This window comes from Leopardus geoffroyi, chromosome D1 (assembly GCF_018350155.1).
Source record: "Leopardus geoffroyi isolate Oge1 chromosome D1, O.geoffroyi_Oge1_pat1.0, whole genome shotgun sequence".
Classification (NCBI taxonomy): domain Eukaryota; kingdom Metazoa; phylum Chordata; class Mammalia; order Carnivora; family Felidae; genus Leopardus; species Leopardus geoffroyi.
In genome coordinates this window covers 94,277,778-94,295,224 of record NC_059329.1, presented here as the reverse complement: position 1 = coordinate 94,295,224, position 17,447 = coordinate 94,277,778, and the positions used below count along the sequence as shown (strand labels likewise).

The window sequence follows — 17,447 nt, the reverse complement described above, 5'->3', positions numbered from 1 at the left end:
AACAGGACCATAGTCCTCCTTGAGGGGCACAAAGCTACTGCTTTAAATTTGGGTGATAAGGATCATGTAGGTCATAGAGAATGATACTGAAGAATCTTGGGAGCCTTTGGGCATTTAGACCACTGTATTGTAGAGCAGGATTACAGAGAATGGAGGGAAAGTCATTCCTCCTTGACTTCTAAAGGAAAAGAGAGAGAAAAAAAAGGAAAATCAGCATAGTTTCCTAACTCCTACAACTGGCACAAGAGACAGAGCAATACAACTGGCCATATCAGCTTTCCAGATCCTTTTCTCTCCCAAGACCGCTTTCTCCCGGCTGTCCAGCACTGACGTTCTGACTTGAATCCAGTCATTCAATGCTAATTAGATTGGCACTTTGCTTTCTCTCTAGTTTGTTTCAATAAACTGTTCCCTTTTCCTTCTCTTTCTTTTTTCTTGCAAGTCAGACATGGTCATACCCTTTTGATCTCTGTGTATTCAGGCTCTGTGCATGGCAATTTAGATGAAGGGTGAAAACAGCCAAACCACTTGGAGTGATGAACCCATTTCTTAAAGGAGAAAAAAATGGAAAGAGCCAGACCCACTTCTCTGACATTGCCCACTTGTTTCTCACAGAGCACTTTTGATCTTACATATTGTAATTTGGACATTAAATCAGTGTGGTCTCTGAGCTCCATTAATTTGAGAGTACTTCTAGATGAATCACTTAGATATTGTTTTATCTTTTGCCTCCAAGATACCATCAGGCTTCAACCTCTACCAGTTGCCTGGTACTGTTAGCCTGTCCTTCCAATTTGGTCCCAAATTATGTTTTCTTTGGATTAAAAGAGAACAAATTTATGACCCACACCTTGGCCATGATTAACCCTGCCCAGACCATAGTTAGGAGACAGAAGATAATAATTTCCTTTGTAAGGCTAGATATTTTCTGCCTGCCTTGCTATGAGTATTTTCTTTTTTTTCTTCTTTCTGTGGGTTTTCTTAGATATTGTAATTATATCAAAACAAACATCAGCTGACAATTTTCATACTCTTTCAAAGCGTAGATGGATCTTATTGTCATCAGTATCAGGCACTGAGGAATTAGGGATACCCACATTGCATTTGCATATCATCAATTGCATCAGTAAACCAAATTCTGAATTAGTTGTTACCAACCAGGTATGATTTGCCAGTGTATATTGGAAGTGGTATTTTATATCAAAATTATTTATTACTAGCAGCTATGTGAATAATGGGATTAGGAGAGTCAAAGACCAACTAGTAGTCCTGAAAAAAAAAAAAATAAAGTATTGTATGCATCAAGTCCTGTACAAAATGATGTAGGGAATTTAAAATAAGTAGCTTACTATAATGTAGAGTCTGATGGATTTAAGTAAATATGTGAGTATTATCCCAAGTGTGTTCTGTGGTATTTCATTAATCTACTGTTTCATAACCATATTACTGTAGCTCTGGTGGCTTCAACACACATTGTTTGTCTCAGAGTTCCTATAGGTCGAAAATCCAGACAGAGCTGAGCTGGGTTCACTGCTTCAGGCCCTTACAGAAGGCTGCAGTCAAGGTGTCTGCCCAGGCTGAGGTCTCATGTAAGGTTCAACTGGGGAATGATCTACTTCCAAGCAGTGACCAAGATCAATGTACAATGTGAAACAAGCAGAAACTATCACTCTAACACATGGCAGGCCACCAGCAAGCTTTGGGCTCTTTAAGAGAATTGCATGAACCTCACCTTAGATGAAATCACAACACAGACCTAAGCAATCTGACATGGTGTAGTGCAGCTAGGCATTCAGCATTAGAATAGTACAAGTTTAAAAAATAAACATTTGGGGCGCCTGGGTGGCGCAGTCGGTTAAGCGTCCGACTTCAGCCAGGTCACGATCTCGCGGTCCGTGAGTTCGAGCCCCGCGTCAGGCTCTGGGCTGATGGCTCAGAGCCTGGAGCCTGTTTCCGATTCTGTGTCTCCCTCTCTCTTTGCCCCTCCCCCGTTCATGCTCTCTCTCTGTCCCAAAAATAAATAAACGTTGAAAAACAAAAAATTAAAAAAAAATAAATAAATAAATAAATAAACATTTGTCTACATAGCCTTGGTGAAGGGAGCCCAAAGCAGTCTTAGGATGTGGAGGATGAAATGCTAATTTAGGAACCCAATTTGTGGCAGGGGAATATTTGAATATTATTTATACTGCTACTCTTCCTCATGCGAATGAAAATAACTAAAATTATTAAGTAATTATAGCGTTCCAGTAATTATTAAGTAATTTGGTTATTAATTACCTTACTTTATCCTAATAAGGCCCAATTATAGGGGCACTATTCTCATCCTTTATTCATAGGTAGACTGAGATAGTTATGCAACTAAAATCACACAGTGAACAAGGGTAGATCTGGGATTCTAAGTTCTTTATGTTTAACAAATAGAATATACTGCAAATCCGTACCTGTATCATGACAAAAAAAGAAAAAAGGAATTGGTGTAATTCCAAAAAATGTATTCCAGAGGATTTCTTGGCAGACTGTAAAAGTAGAGCTGTTTGTAGCAATAGGTTTTACAAAACAATCATATCGGGCCCTTTACATCTATTGGTGGTCTATGCAACAGCCCAGCAATGAAGATTCTTCTTTTTGGATGACAAGTTGAGGTCTGAGAGACTGTCACTTGTCTAAGGACATAGAGCACATTTAAAAGTTACCTGCATTTTTTTTTACACTTCATCAAACTACCCTTCGAAAATAGTAGCAGAGAGGAAGAAATTCCAACAAACTTGTGGGCATCATGGCTTCCAGGAACAGGTTCCTTTCTGGTTTCCCATGCAGAGCTGATAGTCATGTCCTATAAAAGAAGCTTCTCAACATGTACTGCTAAATTACAGAGATTTTAGTGCAAGTCCTTTTCTTTCCCTCTCTTTTCTATTGTTCAGTGTTAAAGTACTATGTGCTAGCAGCTCAGTGCTACCCTTTTAAGTGCTGAAGGAAATGTAGAATGAAAGCCAAAAACAAAAGGAATTTTAGGTCTGGTCCAATTATTGCTGAGTGGATTAGCCTCTGAATTGTTTACTGGACTATTTATATATTGGTTTGTACAGTCCTTACACTATTGAGCAGGAATGGTAATCCACTTTCTTTCCCAGGAGGTGAAATTCTCCTTGAACTGACACAACATGCATACAATTCATATCATTCATTTTTCATTTGGTCATGCACTTGCCTAAATTAGATCATTATTAGGCACAGGGAAAACAAGAGAAAGGAGACTTGTTGCCTACAAGCCACACTGATAAGGAGGTTGATTTGGGGAACTAAAAGAAGGCAATCATTTGCATTTTGCCATGTGCAGCTTAAAGCAAGAGATTCAAATTACATTTAAGAGGATTTTAAAATCAAGATAAAGCATTTTCTTATGCACCTGTGTCTCTAGTAATAAATCATGAGAGAACCAGTAGAATATTGAAAGGACACCTAATCACATTTCATTTTTATTTAATTTTGTCTATTTTCCTCCCATTTCAATTCTTCTGTCACATTTATTCTTTGTGAATAATTAAAATAAATACAAGTTTCAAAAATTTCTATTTTTTCCTTTGAACAAATAACACCCCCCACCCTGAATAAAAGTGGGAAAGTGGGATTATATATTTTGTTGAATTTATTTTTATAATAATTGCTGATATTGATGAGCTTTGTAATGGGTCCCTGCAAAGTACTGGATGTCAGCAAAGTTATAAAGTGTCAGGCATCCAAACCCTGTGTCAGAGGTTATTTGTCCTTGGCTAATTAAAATAAGCATTGCATTTGATAATTTTCCCAAATGTTAAGTTTATTTATATAATTTCAGTCTTCATTGTAGATCATGGTAGTGAATTCATAAGGATGTGGAGGATATTATAGAAAAACTAAACAAACTCTGTCCTAATGAAATAGTATTACTTATGTTAGAGTTCACGAATAATAAACTTTATTATCATTTGTCTTAACTCGTTGTCCCAGCCACTCTGTGATATAAAGTCACTAAAGCCATTGGAAAGTAATTGATTTTCTCACATATTGTACCTCCTACCCCAAACCTTGTAGAAGGTCGACCGTTGAAGAACATAACAATTAAAAAAAAAAACATAAACAACATAAACAAAACAACATATGCCTGCTACATCTCTGCTTCTAGACACAATAATGCAATGCTGTTTTCAGGAAGGTTGGTGATGCCAGAAGCCAGTGAGGAATTTTTGCAGAGTTCCCAGCTGAAATTGTAACTCATTGGGGATATATGAGTAAGAAGGTTGGCACATTTCTGTGAGCCAGGACACCCTAATGTAGATTCCAGGACGTTACTGAAAGGTTGAATGCCCTTCATGTTCCATTATGCTGATGAAAAATATAAAATTGCTATTTATTTTCTGACAACTAGCCTTTTTCTCCTCTTTCTGTTTCTTTCCTTCCTTCCTCTTCTTTCTCTCAGTAAAGCTAGTAAATATCATTTAAGTTAAGCTACAAATTGGTCAAATTGTGGCTTCATTTATTATTCCATGAATTTACACAAGGATTACTTATTTTCTTGTGCTTTGAAGGAAAAATTCTTCTTTTTAATTTTTTCAATGTTTATTCATTTTTGAGTGACAGAGTGCCGTCAGCACAGAGCCTGATTCGGGGCTCGAACTCACAAGCTGCGAGATCAGGACCTGAGCCTAAGCTGGATGCTCAACCAGACTGAGCCACCCAGGTGCCACAAGGGCAAAATTTTTGATTTGACTTGAAGGTTTCCTATCCAGTCTTGCTTCCTGTCTCCACCACTCAGCTCAGCTTTAGTCAGCTGTGTGTTCTCTGCTGCAGAGGGTGGTTTAAATATAGGTCTTACATCTTTCCTTTGCCAAGTAGTATTACATTGTATATATAAACCACATCTCCTTTATCCATTTAGCCATTGATGGACATTTAGGCTCTTTCCATAATTTGGCTATTGTTGAAAGTGCTGCTATAAACATTGGGGTACAAGTGCCCCTATGCATCAGCACTCCTGTATCCCTTGGGTAAATTCCTAGCAGTGCTATTGCTGGGTCATAAGGTAGTTCTATTTTTAATTTTTTGAGGAACCTCCACACTTTTTCAGAGCGGCTACACCAGTTTGCATTCCCACCATCAGTGCAAGAGGGTTCCCGTGTCTCTACATCCTCGCCAGCACCTATAGTCTCCTGATTTGTTCATTTTAGCCGCTCTGACCTGTGTGAGGTGGTATCTCAGTGTGGCTTTGATTTGTATTTTCCTGATGAGGAGTGATGTTGAGCATCTTTTCATGTGTCTGTTGGTCATTTGCAGCATCTTGGATGGAACTGGAGGGTATTACGCTAAGTGAAATAAGTCAGTCAGAGAAGGACAGATACCCTGTGTTTTCACTCATATGTGGATCTTGAGAAACTTTACAGAAGACCATGGGGGAAAGGAAGGGGAAAAATACAAACAGAGAGGGAGGGAGGGAGGCAAACCACAAGAGACTCTTAAATACAGGGAACAAACAGGGTGGAGGGGGTGGTGGACAGGGAAAATGGATGATGGACATTGAGGAGGGCACTTGTTGGGATGAGCACTGGGTGTTGTATGTAAGCCAATTTGACGATAAATTACATTAAACAAACTATGGGGCTTACAGGGAAGAACATATAGGACAACATTTTAAACGATGCCCTATTCATTCTTCCTTGTAAGATATTTGGTCATATTTTGCTTATTCTGTCCATTAAAATTATGGAGCTTTACATTATGTCAGTCCTCCTATCAAAAACGGGGGAATGGTAAATGAAAAACAGAATGATGTCCTAACCTTCACAATATTTACTTGCTCTTTTACCTGATAGCTTGAGGAAAATAGACTACTACAAGAGAGAGCAGACTTGGTATTCTCATTTCTGTCTTGACACATGTCTGTGACCTTGAGCTTCCCACATTTGGGAAGTTAGATGTCATTTTACATCATCTCACTGTTCTCTTTTATAATAAAATTTGTGATCTTACACCTCATATGTAGGAGCACATAAGTGTAAATTTGAATTTGTTGCCAATTCTAAAAATGTATCTGTCTTCTCTTTCCAATTAGACTGCAAACTCCTTGAGAGCAGAAGACAAAGCCTTAGAATAGCATAAAGCCCTGTCCCTACCCCAAGCCCTACTGGGATGACTAGCCCAATTTCTGACACAAAGTAATATTTCTAGCTTGATTATTTCTCATCTGTATTCTCAGCTCATGTACCATTCTTTCCAGTGTAGTGATATTATTCTATGGATTTTTCTTAACCTCTTACTAGAGATTGAGCATGAGGATGTGGGTCTATATGTTTATGTTTTATGTATATGACTTTCTTCTTGTTCTATCTGAGAGGAGTATTTCTTGCCATTAATTTGTGTATATGAACAGTTTGAGCCATTTGACACCATCTATTAAATTGCAACTTGTCTTTGAAGGGCAATGTATATGTATCTGAAAATATTTGTTTTTAATTTTTCAAAAGTTTATTCATTGTTTAATTTACATCCAAGTTAGTTAGCACATGGTACAACAATGATTTCATGAGTAGATTCCTTAATGCCCCTTACTCATTTAGCTCATTCCCCCTCCCACAATCCCTCTTGCAAACCTGTGTTCTCTGTATTTAAGAGTTTTTTATGTTTTGTCCTCCTCCCGGTTTTTATATCATTTTTACTTCCCTTCCCTTATGTTAATCTGTTTTGTATCTTAAAGTCCTCATATGAGTGAAATCATGTGATACTTGTCTTTCTCTGATTAATTTCACTAAGAATAATATCCTCCAGTTCCATCCACGTAGTTGGAAATGGCAAGATTTCATTCTTTTTCATTGTCGAGTAATACTCTAGTGTGTGTGTGTGTGTGTGTGTATGTGTGTGTGTGTCATATCTTCTTTATCCATTCATCTGTCGATGGAAATTTGGGCACTTTCCATACTTTAGTTATCGTTGACACCACTGCTATAAACATTGAGGTACATGTAGCCCTTCAAAATACCACACCTGTATCCCTTGGATAAATACCTGGTAGTGCAATTGCTGGGTCATAGGGTAGTTCTGTTTTTAGTTTTTTGAGGACCCTCCATACTGGTTCCAGAGTGGCTGCACCAGTTTGCATTCCAACCAGCAGTGCCAAAGAGATCCTCTTTCTCTGCATTCTCGCCAACGTCTGTTGTTGCCTGAGTTGTTAATGTTAGCCATTCTACAGGTGTGAGGTGGTATCTCATTGTGATCTTGATTTTTACTTCCCTCATGCTGTTGAGTATTTTTTCTTGTGGCTGTTCACCATCTGGGTGTCTTCTTTGGAGAAGTGTCTATTCATGTCTTTTGCCCATTTCTTCACTGGATTATTGTTTTTTGGGTGTTGAGTTTGAGAAGTTCTTTATAGATTTTGGATACTAACCCTTTATCTGATATGACATTTGCAAATATGTTGTCCCACTCCATCAGTTGCCTTTTAGTTTTGCTGATTGTTTCCTTTGCTGTGCAGAAGCTTTTTATTTTTTTTTTTATTATTTTTTTTTTTAATTTTTTTTCAACGTTTATTTATTTTTGGGACAGAGAGAGACAGAGCATGAACGGGGGAGGGGCAGAGAGAGAGAGAGACACAGAATCAGAAACAGGCTCCAGGCTCTGAGCCATCAGCCCAGAGCCCGACGCGGGGCTCGAACTCACGGACCGCGAGATCGTGACCTGGCTGAAGTCGGACGCTTAACCGACTGCGCCACCCAGGCGCCCCAGAAGCTTTTTATTTTGATGAGGTCCCAATAGTTCACTTTTGCTTCTGTTTCCCTTGCCTTCAGAGACATATTGAGTAAGAAGTTGTTGCGGCCAAGGTCAAAGAGGTTTTTGCCTGCTTTCTTCTCAAGGATTTTGATGGCTTCCTGTCTTACATTGAGGTCTTTCATCCATTTTGAGTTTATTTTTGGGTATGGTGTAAGAAAGTGATCCAGGTTCATTGTTTTGCATGTTGCTGTCCAGTTTTCCCAGGTCCATTTGCTGAAGAGATATTGGATATTCCTTCCTGCTCTGTCACAGATTAGTTGGCCATACATTTGTGGGTTCATTTCTGGGTTCTCTATTCTGGTCCATTTATGTGACTGTCAGTTTTTGTGCCAGTACCATACTGTCTTGATGATTATAGTTTTGTAATGTCTTGATGTCCAGAAGTATGATGCTTCCAGCTTTGGTTTTCTTTTTCAAGGTTGCTTTGGCTATTCAGGGTCTTTTCTTTTTCCATACAAATTTTAGGATTGTTTATTCTATCTCTGGGAAGAATATTGGTGTTATTTTGATAGTTACTGCAGTGATTATGTGTATTACTTTGGGTAGTATCGACATTTTAACAGTGTTTGTTCTTCCAATCCAGAAGGATGGAATATTTTTCCATTTTTTGTGTGTTTTTCAAAGCTTTCTAGAGTCTTCAGTGTATAGATTTTTCACCTCTTTGGTTATGTTAATTTCTAGGTATGTTATGGCTTTTGATGCATTTGTAAATGGGATCAATTCCTTGATTTCTCTGTTACTTCATTATTGGTATATAGGAATACAACCAATTTCTGTGCATTGATGTTATATCCTGCCACTTTGCTGAATTCATGGGTCAGTTCTAGCAGTTTTTTGGTGGAATATTTTGGTATTTCCATACAGAGTATCATGTCATCTGCAAAGAGTGAAAGTTTGACTTCTTCCTAGCTGATTTTAAGCCTTGTATTTCTTTGTGTTGTCTCATTGCTGAGGCTAAGGCTTCCAATATTATGCTGAATAACAGTGGCGAGAGTGGACATCTCTGTAATGTTCCTGACCTTAGGAGACAAGCTCTCAGTTTTTCCCCATTGAGGATGATGTTAGCAGTGGGTCTTTCATATATGGCTTTTATGATCTAGAGGTACGATCTTTCTATTCCTACTTTCTTGAGGGTTTTTATCAAGAAAGGATGTTGTATTTTGTCAAATGCTTTCTCTGCATCTATTTAGAGGATCATGTGGTTCTTGTCCTTTTTTAAATTGATGTGATGTATCACATTAATGGTTTTATGGATATTGAACCAGCCCTGCTTCCCAGGTATAAATCCCACTTGGTTGTGGGGAATAATTCTTTTCATGTATTATTGGATCTGGTTGGCTAGTATCTTGTGAGGATTTTTGTATCCATGTTCATGAGGGAAACTCGTCTATTGTTATTCTTTTAGTGGGGTCTTTGTCTAGTTTTGGAATCAAGGTAATGCTGGCTTTATTGAAAGAGTTGGGAAGTTTTCCTTTCATTTCTGTTTTTTGGAACAGCTTCAAGAGAATAGCTATTAACTCTTCTTTAAATGTGTAGTAGAGTTCCTCCATAAAGCCATCCAGCCCTGGACTCTTGTTTTGTTTGGAAGATTTTTGATTACTCATTCTATTTCTTTACTGGTTATGGGTCTGTTCAAATTTTGTATTTCTTCCTGTTTCAGTTTTAGTAGTTTACATTTTCTAATAATTTGTCCATTCCTTACAGATTACCCATTTTATTAGTGTATAATTCCTCATAATACTCTCATTATTGTATTTCTGCAGCGTTGGTTGTGATCTGTCCTGTTTCATTCTTGATTTTATTTATTTGGGTCCTTTCCTTTTTCTTTTTGATCAATCTGGCTAGGGGTTTGTCAGTTTTGTTAATTCTTTCAAAGAACCAGCTCCTAGTTTCACTGATCTGTTCTTTTATTGTTAGTTTGTTTGTTTCAATAGTATTAATTTCTGTTGTGATCTTTATTATTTCTTGTCTTCTGCTGGTTTTGGGTTTTATTTGCTGTTCTTTTTCCAGCTCTTTAAGGTGTAAGGTTATGTTGTGTATCTGGGACCTTTCTTCCTTCTTTAAGAATGCCTGGATTGCTATATAATTCCCTCTTATGACTGCCTTTGCTGTGTCCCAGAGGTTTTGGGTTGTGGTGTTATCGTTTTCATTGGCTTCCATGTACTTTTTAATTCCCTCTTTAATTTCTTGGTTAGCCCATTCATTCTTTAGTAGGATGGTCTTTAATCTCCAAGTATTTATTATCTTTCCAAATTTTTTCTTGTGGTTGATTTCGAGTTTCATAGCAGTGTGGTCTGAAAATATGCACAGTATTATCTCAATATTTTTGTATTTATTGAGTGCTGATTTGTGTCCTAGTATGATCTGTTCTGGAGAATGTTCCATGTTCCCTTGAGAAGAATATGTATTCTGCTTTATGATGAAATGTTCTGACTATATCTATTAAGTCCATCCAGTCCAGGGTGTCATTCTAAACCATTGTTTCCTTGTTGATTTTCTGTGTAGATGATCTGTGCATTGCTGTAAATGGGATGTTGAATATCCCTATTATTGTATTATTATCAATGAGTTTCTTTATGTTTATGATTAACTGATTTATATATTTAGGTCCCTCCACGTTTGGCGCATAAATGTTTACAATTTTTAGGTCTTCTTGGTGGATAGACCCCTTAATTATGATATAATGCCCTTCTTCATCTCTTGTTACAGTCTTTATTTTAAAATCTAGATTGTCTGATATAAGTATGGCTACTCCAGCTTTCTTTTCGTGAGCATTAGCATGATAGATGATTCTCCATCCCTTTATTTTCAATCTGAAGCTGTCTGTAAATCTAAAATATGTCTTTTATAAGCAGAATAGAGATGGATCTTGTTTTCTTATCCATTCTGTTAACCTATGTCTTTTGATTGTAGCATTTAGACCATTCACGTTTAGAGTAGGTACTAAAAGATATGAATTTATTGCCAGTTTGTCGCCTGTAGAGTTGGAGTTTCTTCTAGTGTTCTCTGTTCCTTTTTTGTCTTTGTTGCTTTTGGTCTTCTTGTTTTGTTTTGTTTCATTTTTCATCTTTTCTTCCCTCAGAGAGTTCACCTTAAAATTTCTTGCAGGGTTGGTTTTGTGGTCACAGACTCCTTTAAATTTTGTTTGTCTGGGAAACTTTTTATCTTTCCTTCCATTTTGAATGATAGCCTTGCTGGGTAAAAAAATATTGGCTGCATATTTTTCTGATTCAGTGCATTGAATATATCCTGCCACTCCTTTCTGGTCTGCCAAGTTTCTGTGGCTAGGTCTGCTGCAAACTTGATCTCTCTTCCCTTGTAGGTTAAGGACTGTTTTCCCCTTGCTGCTTTCATGATTCTTTCCTTGCCTGAGTATTTTTTGAATTTGACTATGGTATGCCTTGTTGGTGGTCAGTTTTTGTTGAATCTAATGGGAGTCCTCTGTGCCTCCTGGATCTTGATGTCTGTGTCTTTCCCCAGGTTAGGAAAGTTTTCCACTATGATTTGCTCATATAAATTTTCTACCCCCTTTTCTCTCTCTTCCTCTTCTGGGACCCCTATGATTCTGATATTATTCTTTTTTAATGAGTCACTGAGTTCTCTAATTTTTATTTAATGCTTTTTTGCCCTAGTCTCCATCTTTTTTTGGCTTATTTATTCTCCATAAGTTTGTCCTCTGTGTTGCTGGTTTGGTGCTCTACCTCATCCTGTCTTGCCTCCATGGCATCCTTCAAGATTGCAGCTCAGTAATAACATTTCTGATTTCATCCTGACTAGCTTTTACTTCTTTTGTCTCCACATAAAGGGACTGTAGTATATTTTCAACCCCAGATAGTATTTTTATTATTGTGATTCTAAATTCTGGTTCAGACATCTTACTTGTATCTGAGTTGGTTAAGTCCCTGGCTATCATTTCTTCCTGTTCTTTCTTTTGTGGTGAATTCCTTCATTTCATCATTTTGGAGGAAGAAAAGGAATGAATTAAGTAAAAAAAAGTTAAAATTAAATTAATAACAGTATAAAGAAATCACATAAAGGATGCTAGATCCTAGGTGTGTTTTGGTCTGGTTGTTGAAATAAGCTTGATAGATTAGAGGGAAAAAAAAGGGGAAAGATAAGAAAGGAAAAAAAAAAAGATAAAAGAAAAAAAGGAAAATGTTTAGAAATATGAAAAAAATGAATACAATAAAATAGAATAATGTGAAATTATGAAAGTAAAATAGAACTTAAAAATTTGTAAAAAAGTAAATAGTATATTAGAAAATATTAAAGAAAAATCTTTTTAATAGGTTTTTTCTCTTTCTGTATTCAAGAATAAGAAAAGAAAAAAAATTGAATAAAAGGACCAGCGAACAGCATGAAGTACAATTGAAATTACATCTGGTTTCCCCTAGAAGTCAAGCTATGAAGTACTTTATAGTCTATAAACTAAATAGAGAGACCTGCATTTGCCAAACTGCTGTTGGCCCAGTTGTGCAGGGTTTAGTGTAACGGCTCCATTCTCCACTAGATGCTTCTGCCTAACTTCCTGGGGTGTATCGTGATGGCGCTTGTAGGTGTGTATGCGCATGCGCGGGAGGGGTGACAATGGCATCACCCAGCTACCCGGTCTCTAGTATCAGAAGTCTGTGCTATCCCAGACTGGCAATAAAGCACCCCTTCTTTGTCTTTAGCTTCCATCCACTCCCCACTTGTATACTGTCTGTGACCAAGCTGTCAGGCTGCCAGGCATTACCTCCCTCCTGAGTTTTACCTTAGATGCAGCTGTGTTTCCCAGCCTGACTATGAGTGACTCTGAGTGACTATGGCTTTGACCCGCTCAGACCTTCTGGAGGAGGTTCTCACTGAGCAATGGCCGGGTGCCGGCCATACCGAGGAACGTTTGCAGGACCATGCTGCCTTCGAAGCCCAGAGACTGAGGCTGGATGTCAGCCCATCCCAGAAAAAGTTCATACGATCTTGTAGCAGCAGCGTTTCAGGATTTATTGAAAATCACAACACACATGTGGTATGAGGCTTCCGCCTTAATATCCTTGTTCCAGCACCAGCCAATGTGGTTGTTCTTCAGGGTTCACTGGGACCTTTGCCTATGGAGTGGCCATATAGCCTCTACCAAATGTCCTCTCAGCAGGGGAACCTCTTCTCCCCGTGTGGCCCGAGGACCCCTTGTACCTTGCTCTCTGCTCCTGGGGATTTGCCCTTCCCAACAGAGCACCACTGGATATCAAGCTGCAGGGTTACAGATTGCACTCCCCTTGTTTATAGAGTCTTAGTGGAATTTAAACTCTCCCCTTTCTCACTCTTTTATTCAGTCCCTGCTGCTATTCCTACTTTTCCACTTTCTCTCCAGCTCCTTTTTTTTGGGGGGGGGAGGTGATTTTCTTGTACTCTTCCCCTGTCTCTGTCCTCTCCATAACCAAAAACATCTCCCTGCTCTCCACAGCTTCACTCTCTTTCCCAGTTCACCTCTCTGCACAGTGTACCTGCTGAGTTCTGTTCAGGTTGTGCAGTTTGTTGTGTTAATCCTCAGATCAGTTTTCTAGGTGTGCCGGATGGTTTTGTGTTGATCTGGGTGTATTTCAGGGATGAGAGACAAAAAAAACTTCCTCCGTGTTCTGCCATCTTGGCCCCTCTCCCTTTTGTTTTTAATTTTCAATTGAGTATAAAATTGATATAAAATGCCTTGTTTTTTCAAATACGCTTAATAGTGATTTAATACTTTTATGCAGTACGGTTATCTCCATGATAAGCGTAGTTATCATCTGTCATCAAAGGTATTATATTACCATATTCCCATGCTGTACATTGCATTCCTAATGACTTATTTATTTTGTAACTAAAAGTTTATACCTCTTAATCCCCTATTTTCCCCACCCCCTAAGTCTTTCCTCCTCAGGTAACAAGCAGTTAGGATCCTGTATCTATGAGTCTGTTTCTGTTTTGTTTGCTCATTTGTTTTGCATTTTCAATTCCACATATAAATGGAATCATATAGTCTTTGCCCTTCTCTTTCTGTCTCTTCTCTTTCTCTTAGAAAGCCTAATACTCTCTAGGTTTATCCATGTTGTCACAAGTGATAAAATCTTATTCTTTTTTATTGGTGAGTAATATCCCATTGTGTGTGATCGCACGTGCACACATTGTTACATATTCTTTTAGCATTTATTGATGGATACTTAGGTTGCTTCTATATCTTGGCTTTAGTTAGCAATGCTGCAGTGAACATAGGGGTGCATATATCTCTTCAAATTGGTGTTTTAATGAAACTAGAAACACTTTTCCATATTTGTAGTATTATACTTTTCATTAAATATAATTATCACATAGGTAGATTCTGATTGATAGAGAAAATTACATGAAGCTTATGTACATCACACCTTTCTAATCCCTAAGCTCATTTGATACATGCTAACCTTAAGTCTGCCTCCCTGGTTTGTTTCATGTCTTCACCCTTCTATTCAATCATTTTTGTACACATTGATCTAGTCATCCATCTGTTCATTCACTCATTCATGCATTCAATATTTATTGAGTCCCTACTATGTTTTAGACACTGTGTTTGGTCTCAATCAATAAGTGCTTTTGGGGCGCCTGGGTGGCTCAATCATTTGAGTGTCCAACTCTTGATTTCAGCTCAGGTCATGATCCCATGGTCTTGGGATTCAGCCCCACATCAGGCTCCATGCTTAGCGTGCAGACTGCTTAACATTCTCTCTCTCTCTCTTTCTCTCTCTCTCTCTCTTCTTTCTCTTTTACTCTCCCTCCGCCCCTCTTCCCTGCTCGTACTTTCTTGCTCTAAAATAAAAAATAAAATAAAATAAAATAAAATAAAATAAAATAAAATAAGTACTTTTAAGTACTCTTTGAGCAAATGGTTGACTGTTACCTGAATGGACAATCTTCTATGATTCACCTACCCCCAGACCCTAGGCATCTCCTTTTCCATGTATTTAAGCTTCCTTCCTCTCCACATGCTAGCAGAGAATAATTATTTTAACAATTCCAGAATAATAAAAAGGCCCAAACCAAGAAGTGTTTTGCTTTGTTTTTCTTTTTGATTATACAGCTTTATATAAAACACACTCTTAATGCAGCTCCAAAGAGGGGTTCTACTCTAGCTAATATCATACTTTGTTCTCAGAACAGGAATATTGCATTTTTTGCCTGGTTTTATTGGGAAGGTCCTCACTCATTCACATTTCATCATTCACATTTCATCAACTGTAGATGTGATTTTATACTGATGCACGTATAGATACTAATTCATTCATAAGTACTTTTTGAAACAAAGAATTAACAATAAATGCTGATGTGAAAGGGCATGTTTACTCCCAAGAGTTTAGGTGTCCCTTGCTCTGTAAAACATATTTTCAAACCAGACAGTTTTGATGAGTCAATTTCACTTCTGCCATACCTGATATTTGAAACTTTATGTGGAGGTGAGGAATTGAAATCTGCTGACCTCTTAAGATGTTACTTTCTGTGTAACCAAAACAAATGGGAAGTTTATTTTTTTTTTAATCTAGGCAGTTCATTAGGAAGCATTTTTAAAACCTGACACTAAGGGGGCGCCTGGGTGGCTCAGTCGGTTAAGCGTCCGACTTCAGCTCAGGTCACGATCTCGCGGTCCGTGAGTTTGAGCCCCACGTCGTGCTCTGGGCTGATGTCTCAGAGCCTGGAGCCTGCTTCCGATTCTGTGTCTCCCTCTCTCTCTGCCCCTCCCCCATTCATGCTCTGTCTCTCTCTGTCCCCAAAATAAATAAACGTTAAAAAAAATTTTTTTAAATAAAACCTGACACTAAGAGATAGTGCAATATGTTAAGATAATGTGATGTAAAGGTAATTGAACAAGAAGGATGCATGATAGAATACCATGCCATATTTTCCCCAAGGAAAACACTTAATATTCTCAGGCTCAGAAGTGAGCCCTGGGCTCTGTCACTAAGTTCCTCCAAGAGCCACATTTCTAGGAAGGCTTTTACCTCCTATGTCATTCTTGCTATGACACATTATGCGTGTGTGCACAGAGACTTACTTATAAAACATTTTAAGAAAACCTCTCTTGGGGTGCCTGGGTGGCATCTGGCTTCTGCTCAGGTCATGATCTCGTGGTTCATGAGTTCCAGCCCCGCGTCAGGATCTGTGCTGACGGTTCAGAGCCTGGAGCCTGCTATGGATTCTGTGTCTCCCTCTTTCTATGCCCATCCTCTGCTCACACCGTCTCTCCCTGTCTCTCAAAGTAAATAAACATTAAAAGTTAAAAAAAAAAAGAAAACCTGTATTATATATTTTGAATCAAATAGACAACTGGGCAAGACCTGTTTGAATATGTTAAGTAAAATAATAATAACAATAAGAATTTGCTTTGCTTAATTTGAAGCACAGACCATGCATTGTCTTGAATATACCGATTGTTGCATCATCTTGGCTTCATGTAGAAGCCATCTACAATGATTTAGGAGATGAAAATGTGCCAATGCAGAGCTGCAAGAAAGGGAAGACCTGAATTTTGCTCAACTCATCATTTTAGGGTATAGAGGCATTCATTATTTAGAATGTATTCAACACCACTATGTCTCAAAATTTTTTCCAATCATTATGCATGTTCATAATTTATAGTAATGGTCAGAATTTTTTTCTTCCGTAGTGCTAGATAGTAAATATATGAGACTCTGCCAGCCATATGGTCTCTATTGCAGCTATTCAGCTCTGCAGTTGCACTGTGTAAGCAGCCATAGAATTATATAAATAAGTGGCTGTGATGTGTCCCTAGATAACTTTTTTTTTTTAATAAGTAAAGCAGACTGACATATTGGGCCAGCTTGCTGTAGCTTGCCAACGCTGGTGTTAGAAGATCAAATAGTTATTATAAAAGCCCTGAGATTCTCTCTTTCACTTATTTAAGGTCGTTTTAAAAAAAATTAATATTTATTTTTTGAGGGAGAGAGAGACAGAGCATGAGTGGGGGAGGGGCAGTGAGAGAGAGAGACAGAGACAGAGACAGAGACAGAGAGACAGACAGAAGCCAAAGCAGGTTCTGGGCTCCAAGTTATCAGCACAAAGCCTAATGTTGGGCTCCAACTCAAGAACCATGAGATCAGGACCTGAGGCAAAGTCAGACACTTAACTGACTGAGCTACTCAGGAGCCCCTTTAAGTATCATTTTTTAAAACTTACCTCTGTATTTTGAAATAACCTGCTTATAGTCTAAGTTTTTATCTTTAATTTTTAGGCCTCTTCTATTGACTTCTCTTTTGGGACTTCCTGTACCCACCCCTGATATGCACACTTCCATTCCTCCAGTTTTGTTTTACTCTCATTTTAGCAAGATCTAGGTTTGTTTCACATTCTTTTGGTTTGTAGATGCTGTTAATAGCTAAAATGTGTTGACTCTTGCCTCAACTCTTGCTCTTTCTTTTGGGAATCTTGAACATCAACCTCTTTATCTCTTTTTTCGTGAGTTCATCAGAGTCCCTCAGAGAAGACTCTCTGTCTTCTCTTTGGGGGATTTATGTCTGGCTACTAGAATTCCAGGAATAGACCCATAACCCCATAAACCCCAGTTTTCCTGGGAGATGTCTACTTTATACTTTGGTCCAAAATAAATAATTGTGAATAAGTACCCCCTTTTCTTTCTCATAAGTGTC

General features: G+C 38.1%; 1 protein-coding gene across 4 annotated transcripts in view; it reads left to right on the top strand.

Moving 5' to 3' along the window:
- The window catches only part of LRRC4C (leucine rich repeat containing 4C), a 1,189,111-nt gene that overhangs the window by 188,920 nt on the left and 982,744 nt on the right, over positions 1–17,447 (top strand). The gene's annotated exons all lie outside the window — the stretch shown is intronic.